Genomic DNA, 7,586 nt, shown 5'->3' with positions numbered 1-7,586 from the left:
CATCAAGAGGGGGTCAATCTCCATCAACATCTTCACCAGCACCATCTCCTATCAAAACCTAGTTCATAACTTGTATTCGATCTTGGTCCCAAAATCTCAAATTGGTACCGGTGGGTTGCTAGTAGTGTTGATTACTCCTTGTAGTTGATGCTAGTTGGTTTATTCGGTGGAAGATCATATGTTCAGATCCTTAATGATAATTAATACTCCTCTGATTATGATTATAAATATGCTTTCTGAGTAGTTACGTTTGTTCCTGAGGACATGGGAGAAGTCTTGTTATAAGTAATCATCTGAATCTGGTATTCGGTCGATATTTTGATGAGATGTATGTTGTCTTTCCTCTTGTGGTGTTATGTGAACGCCAACTACATGACACTTCACCATTATTTGGGCCGAGGGGAAGGCATTGTGATGTAATAAGTAGATGATGGGTTGCTAGAGTGACAGAAGCTTAAACCCTAGTTTATGCGTTGCTTCGTAAGGGGCTGATTTGGATCCATATGTTTCATGCTATGGTTTGGTTTACCTTAATTCTTCTTTCATAGTTGCGGATGCTTGCGAGGGGGGTTAATCATAAGTGGGAGGTCTATCCAAGGAAGGGTAGCACCGAAGCATCGGTCCACCCACATATCAATTTATCAAAGTAACGAATGCGAATCATATGAGCATGATGAAAACTAACTTGACAACAATTCCCATGTGTCCTCGGGAGCGCTTCGCTTTATATAAGAGTTCGTCCAGGCTTGTCCTTTGCTACAAAAAGGATCGGTCCACCTTGCTGCATCGTGTTAACTTTTGTTACTTTTTACCCGTTACGATTTACCTTATCACAAACTATCTGTTACCGATAATTTCAATGCTTGCAGAGAATACCTTGCTGAAAACCACTTGTCATTTCCTTCTGCTCCTCGTTGGGTTCGACACTCTTACTTATCGAAAGGACTACAATAGGTCCCCTATACTTGTGGGTCATCAACGTTGGAGACGTATAAGTAGAAGATCATCTTGAGGTTGTGTTCCCTCAAAAGAAGTGGGATCATATTTCTCTTGTTGAGAAAAAAACTTCATCTTGGGGTATTGATCTTATACCCACTCAACTCCATTGGCATTAAACTTTCATTCAAATCCAATACCTTCGTTCTTCTGGTGCCTTCCTTGCTTACGCACAATTTCCTAAAATTGCTTACTTCTGGCGAGGCTCTTGTAGACAACTTTTTTCTATAATTCCTTTCAATAAATTGTTTTCTTGCTCAAGTGTAACTTGGCTAAGATAATCATTAGTGTAATCAATAGAACTACTAGAAGCAACAATATTGGATTTAGCATTGTTATTGTTACTACTAAAGGTAGAACCTTTCTTATTGTTGTTACTAGCTTAAGTAGATTTAACTTGTGGCATGAAAGTGGACAAGAGAAGACGTTTGGCAATGTAAGAAGAACTCTTCTTTCAAAGATCATCATTGATTGCTTTAATAAGCTCATGCTCTTGCCCTAAATTTAGCTTCTCGAAGTGTAGCTTCTTATGAGTTCTTTGAAGCTCTCTATGATCTTCTTGAGTTGTTTCATGAGCTAACTTAAGAGTGTTTAGTTCTTTAGTTAGACACTCAATCTCCTTATTAGCATTGTCTCCCCTTTGGTATATAAAAGGCGGATGGACTTCCCGTACAAGAAAATGACTCCAAATCACGTCCAAATCATTCCAAATTTAACCGAACTCGGATTTAGGTAAGTCTGGAACATCAGTTCGGTTTTTAGGTCCCACGTTCCATAAACTACCTCGGATGAAGATGACCCAAAAGAAAATTTGATTGTTTCGACGAGACGAACAACTTTTGTGTTGAACGTTTTTCGATTCGGGGCCATCTTCAGGGCCGGATCGCACACGCAAAACAGGTTGTTACTCGTGCTACCCATCAGACACCGTGTCTGATGGGGCGCGCCACTTTTGCCCGTGACAGGGCCGCACTCAGGTGGCTGTAACTTTTACATACATTCTCGGATTGATACGATTTTATATCAAAATTGACCGTTTCAACGAGACGAAGACAATTTATGTAGAATGTTTTCTCATATGAGGCCATCTTGAGGGCGTAATCAGCCAAATAGTGTTCTGGATACAAAATCTCAGTACTTCGAACACAACTTCGGCTTTAGAGATGAGACCGAATGGCTATGGCCCAAATATCAAAGTTTCTCTTTTTGACGATACGGAACATTCTCACTTTGAGCACTTCTCCATTTGAGGCCTTCTTAATTATGTTTTCGACCATGCCAAAATCTGGTGTCAACACATTCTGAGGAAGAAGGGCAAATGGCCGAAGTAGTATCCTTCGTCCTAGATTTATGGCAAAGGTTTCCCCCAGTCCCGCCAATGTCGGTATGATGCATGGAGCGCTGACAGTGGTCTGGGTCACGACGGTGTTTGGTCTTTTGACCAAAATCCCAGGCCAGGTTGTTCGGCCCATAAGGGCCCAACACCTCAACTACCGGCTCGGTGACCCTGAAGGATAAGCGACGTTTATGCATCCCAAGATCAATAAGGTCAGATGGCTCTAAGCGAAGGCCATGGGAAATGCGAAGAGCCATGACTTGAAGATAAGAGACTACCGGAGGTCACCGCATGCAACCTCCGCTATGCTCGGGGGCTACTGATGGGACTATGCACCAGTGATGGCTCACCAAGGTGGACGAGGAAGGAGGCTGGGTCGGGGCCTATAGGTCCTAGATGTGGTATGAACCGACCTACAAGCATCTTGCGCTTCAAGGCATGAAGAGCGGCGGCCTAGATTGCATCTCCTCCCTATAAACCCTAACCTTCCCCGCCTATATAAGGGAAGGTTGGGGAGCAGCCACGACATCTGGTCATAGAGAAAGCGACTCTTAGTTGTAGACTAGTCCATACCATTGTATACCCCCGCACGAGATTGCCTCACCATGAATAAAAACAAGAAGCAGGATCTAGGGTAACTTTGTGTAACTTGTGCGTGCAGGCTCTGCCCCGGTACTTCCGACCTCGTCAGGAACCCTACCGGGAGATCAAACAGTATTTTCCATCAGCAGTTATCGAGACTATGACTTGATGTCAGATGCCTTGAACTACCCTAGGCCTCATGTCATAAAGGAGGATGTGGCCTAGGGTTACACGTTTTACTAACCGACCTAGAGTCTTAATCGCTCGAGGGTCCTTGACTTGTGCACCAAGGTGTAAGCCTGTGGGAAGGAAGGTGTAGTGCCCAACATGCGGTCCTAGCCCAACAAAGACTGGAATCCTTGCTAAGGATACACTGGTACAATGAGGTGCTATACAAACGGTTTTTAACCCCTTTCTACGATGGTATTTGGAACCATCGCCTAGTAATTGACTGCGATAGAGGGTCCTTCCCACACGACCCAGAAACTGTCAGGGATATGCCCTTCTGGCACACACGCTCGGCAAAATGAGGTCGTGTGCAACCGGCGAGCGATCAAATACGGTTATACGTACAGTAGTACTAAAAGAATACAATTATATAGGCAAAATCATTTCCAGTCATAAGTACATCCCACACATTCAGTCCCCACTAAACATTTCTGTTCGTATGTACATTCCACATAGTCAATCCAAGTAATATGTTTCCATTAATATGTACATCCCACACAGTTAATCCAAGAAGTACGTTTCCATACGTATATACATCCCACACAGTCAATCCAAGGAAAACGTTTCCGTTCGTAGGTACATCACACATAATTTTCTCCATTAAATCGTTTGTCATAGCGTTGCCATTGCACACGATATTAACAATTTTATCATTTGTGTTATTGAATGCATCACTGTAACATCCCAAATTCTCAATTTGGAATGTTATACATTAGATCATCATTACATATCATATTTTATTGCATTTTTGGCTTGATCCTAGAAATTCTACGCAACTCAAGAACCTACGGAGAGAGTTGGGGATTTCATTATTTTCATATTCGAGTTTTCTCGAATTTTGGAAAAAGGATCATTTGATTTTAATTATTTTCTCTTCGACTATTTCTTTTATAAAAATAAAAGAGAGAGGATAAAATGAATTCCTCAAAATAGAGAAATATCGAAGATTTAATATTAAAATCAAATAGGATTTTTATTCGGAGTTTTATTGCTATTTTATTTGAATTAGGAAAATATGCGTTTTTAAAAATTGCATTTTAGGCCCAAATAAATGTTCACCTTGTCCAGCTTATTTTTAGAGAATGGGGAAATTTTATATCGGAATTTTTGGAGTCCGTTTAGTATTTCTTTTCTATATTTTTCTGCACGTCGGATTATTTTTTTTAAGTCAAACCGACTTCAGGCCGTACCCGGCTAAGAGACCTCGGGCCGGCCCTCTTATAAGTCGCACCCAAGCCAGCCCAGCCTCGCCTCCCCCCGAAACCCTAACCCTAGCCGCCCGCCGCCACCGCCACGCGCCGCTGCCCCCGCCCCGCGTCGCGCCGCTGCCGCCGCCCGCCGCTGCCGCCACCGCGCCGGAGTCGCTGGACCTCGATGGACCCGAGGTAGCCGCATCGGTTTTCGTGAGAAACGGTTTGTTTTTTTTCGAAACCCTAGATCCGTTTTTTTCTTAGATCCAGTTCCGTTTATTTACGGTTTAGTTATTTAGCGAACGCCCATTTTTTCGTTCGTTTTAATGAACGGTTTTCACCGTTTAGCCGCAGACAGCGAACGTTCGTTCGTTAGATTTTCTTTTTCTCGGATTTTCCGCGATTATTTTCGATCGCGATTTCTGATCCGATTTTCATTTTAGTATAACTTTTTGCTCGTTTATTGGAATTAGACGATTCAAGCGCCTAGAGTTTCGTCTCGAAACCCTCTTTCTGTTTAACCAACTTGAACAAGATTTTGATACAGTAAAATTTGACTTTAGTCCAGATTAGTAATCAGATCTTGTTTCTTTCGTAGTTTGAGTTTCGTTGCTCCGTTTGATTTGATTCTTTTTGCAAACCGGAGTTCTTAAGTTGGACTTTCTGGTTAGATCTCTTATTTGAGTTTTACTCGTGCCCTTGTTTGATTGCTTATTGTATGCTTGTTTGATTGTGATAGAGTACCTGGAGTGCGAAGCGTGCTACGTCTAGTCTCTAGGTTTTGCGGATCATCAGCAAGGCAAGTAACACTTTGATCATGTCCCTTCATCACCTAGTTTTTATGCATTAGTTTCAACCCTCAAACATTGCATGGCTAGGACTTCATAACATGTGGGATTGGGAAGTAGATGAGGTAGTACCTATTCACCTGTTTATTATCAAACCCTTGGGAGTTACTTCTACGTATTTCTTATATTGCCATGCTATGCTCGTAGACGTGGATTGGGTTTGAGTGAAACCATGACAGATGTGAGATTGTAAATTAAGGGTTCAACTTAAGGTGGCAACTTTTAATTCACATCTGGGTGGATTGCTTGTCGGGCACCTGGAGAATCCAGTGTTGTCCTAGGATATCCCAGAGTACCCGTGTGATAATCCTAAGGTCCGCCACCCAGGCTCAAAGGGAACTGAGATATTTCATGCTAGAAACTTCCGTGTGCAGCCACAAGCTATTATAGGCTCTAGCATAGTTGAGTAAGTTGCGTGAAGCTCTTGAAGAGGTAGACTAGAAGGTAGTGGGTTGTAGGTGGTATAGTCTATCCGGAGTAGAGAGTTAATGCTTCTGAAAGATTGTGTCTCGGTCATCCGTTTCTCAAACATCATGTAGTGCGAGAAATCCAACGGAGGAGATCGATTCTTGTGGGGAAAAGTGCGCAAACCTCTGCAGAGTGTACAAACTAATCATGGTTAGCCGTGTCCCCGGTTATGGACATCTTGAGTATCTAGTACTTGAATTATCATATGTATCTCATCACTCTAAATTAATATTGTTGGGTTGATAATTACTTTTAATTGGGATTGAGTTGGAGGAACCTTCTCAATGATGTTTCAACTACCATGATAGTTAAATAAAATCTATTCCTTTGTTGTAGGGAAAATTTGGCTTTTCGCAAAACTTTAACCGTAGAGCTTTCCACCAGCCAAATATGCATATAGTGATAGCATTATTTCTATTCTTGCTCTACCGTGTTATATTGTCAGCATATTCCATGTGCTTACCCATTTTCGGGCTGCAATGTATTATGTTGCAGACTTTTCAGACGAGGAGTAAGGTTCGTTAGGTCGTTGCCGTACAGCTCAGCTATGCCGTTGGAGTTGATGGACTCACTTTATCTTCCAAGCCTTCCGATTTTATCATATTAGATGGCCTTAAGCCATATTTATTGTAATAAGTTCTCTTTTGAGACATTTAATGTAATAAGTGTGTGATTGCTACTCTGTTATAAATCCTTCGACTATTGTGTGTGTCAGCATTACCGATCCAGGGATGACACTGAAGGACAGAGATGTAACACCCTCGATGCGACTATATCTCCCACGTGTCGAGGCACGACTTAGAGGCATAATCGCATTGAAGGCATATGTCACAAGTTAGGCAATCTTCACAACATCCCATGTAATATAATAATGAAAGGGGAGATAACATAGTTGGCTTACACTCGCCACGTCAATCAAGTACATAAATAACATTACATCAACCAAACACTCATGGCCCGACTACGGCGCCAAAATAAAAGAGAACCCAACATGCGACACGGTCCCGTTCACCCCCAACTGGCCACCACTACTGATCATCGGGAAAGGAAACATAGTAACGTTGAGAGTCTTCGTCGAACTCCCACTTGAGCTCATACGCGTCTCCTGGAGCGGAATCATCAGGCCCTGCATCTGGTGTAATAGTAATCTGTGAGCCACAGGGGACTCAGCAATCTCGCACCCTCAGCAAAAACATAATCAGTTTTCATACTTAGTGAAAACTGACACATGCTGAAATATAACTCAAGTAGGCATGTTTACGAGCTCGATGCACTCACTACGGTGCAAGTCATGGCAAGACAAGCATACACCCATCAAGAAGGCACAAAATGCAAGCTAGACATGGCAAGAACAATAGCATAGCATGCACGGATCAACTACAACATCACCGGCAAAATTGCAAACAAGTTGACAATCTGCTCAGATTCACAAAGTAGCAAAAGTAGAGCTCGATTGACTCAAGCTAGGGTGCTCCATAATTGCAAACAAAGACATGGATGGATAGAGCACTACAACTATAACAAAACTCCCTTACTGACCTTCCTCAAAAGAGGCACGGATCACTAGGAAACAACATGAACATATGGCAACATGAGATAAACAGCTCCAGGACTTAGTGAAATTACTAAGTCCCTGAAAACAGACTTAGCAAGTGCACCACTTTGCAAGCTTGCACAAGTCACCACACACATCACAAAAATAGGGTTTCCAGATCTGCAGGCAAACCGAGGCGGCGGCGCGAGCACTGTTCTCGGCGGGGACGAGGACGGCGGCCGGCGAGGGCGAGGTAGCCGGTGGCCGGGGCTGGCGGCGCAGGGGCCCGCGGTGGCCGGAGCTGGGGCCGGCCGGCGTCGCGGGGCCGGGCCGGTGTCGAGGCGGACCACGGCGGCCGGCGCGGAGGCGGCTTGGCGGCGGCGGCGGCTGGCGGCGGCGGCGGC

This window comes from Triticum urartu, chromosome 7A (genome assembly GCF_056163025.1).
Source record: "Triticum urartu cultivar PI428250 chromosome 7A, HENAU_Tu73, whole genome shotgun sequence".
NCBI lineage: Eukaryota > Viridiplantae > Streptophyta > Magnoliopsida > Poales > Poaceae > Triticum > Triticum urartu.
Note: the sequence above shows the minus strand (reverse complement) of the source record.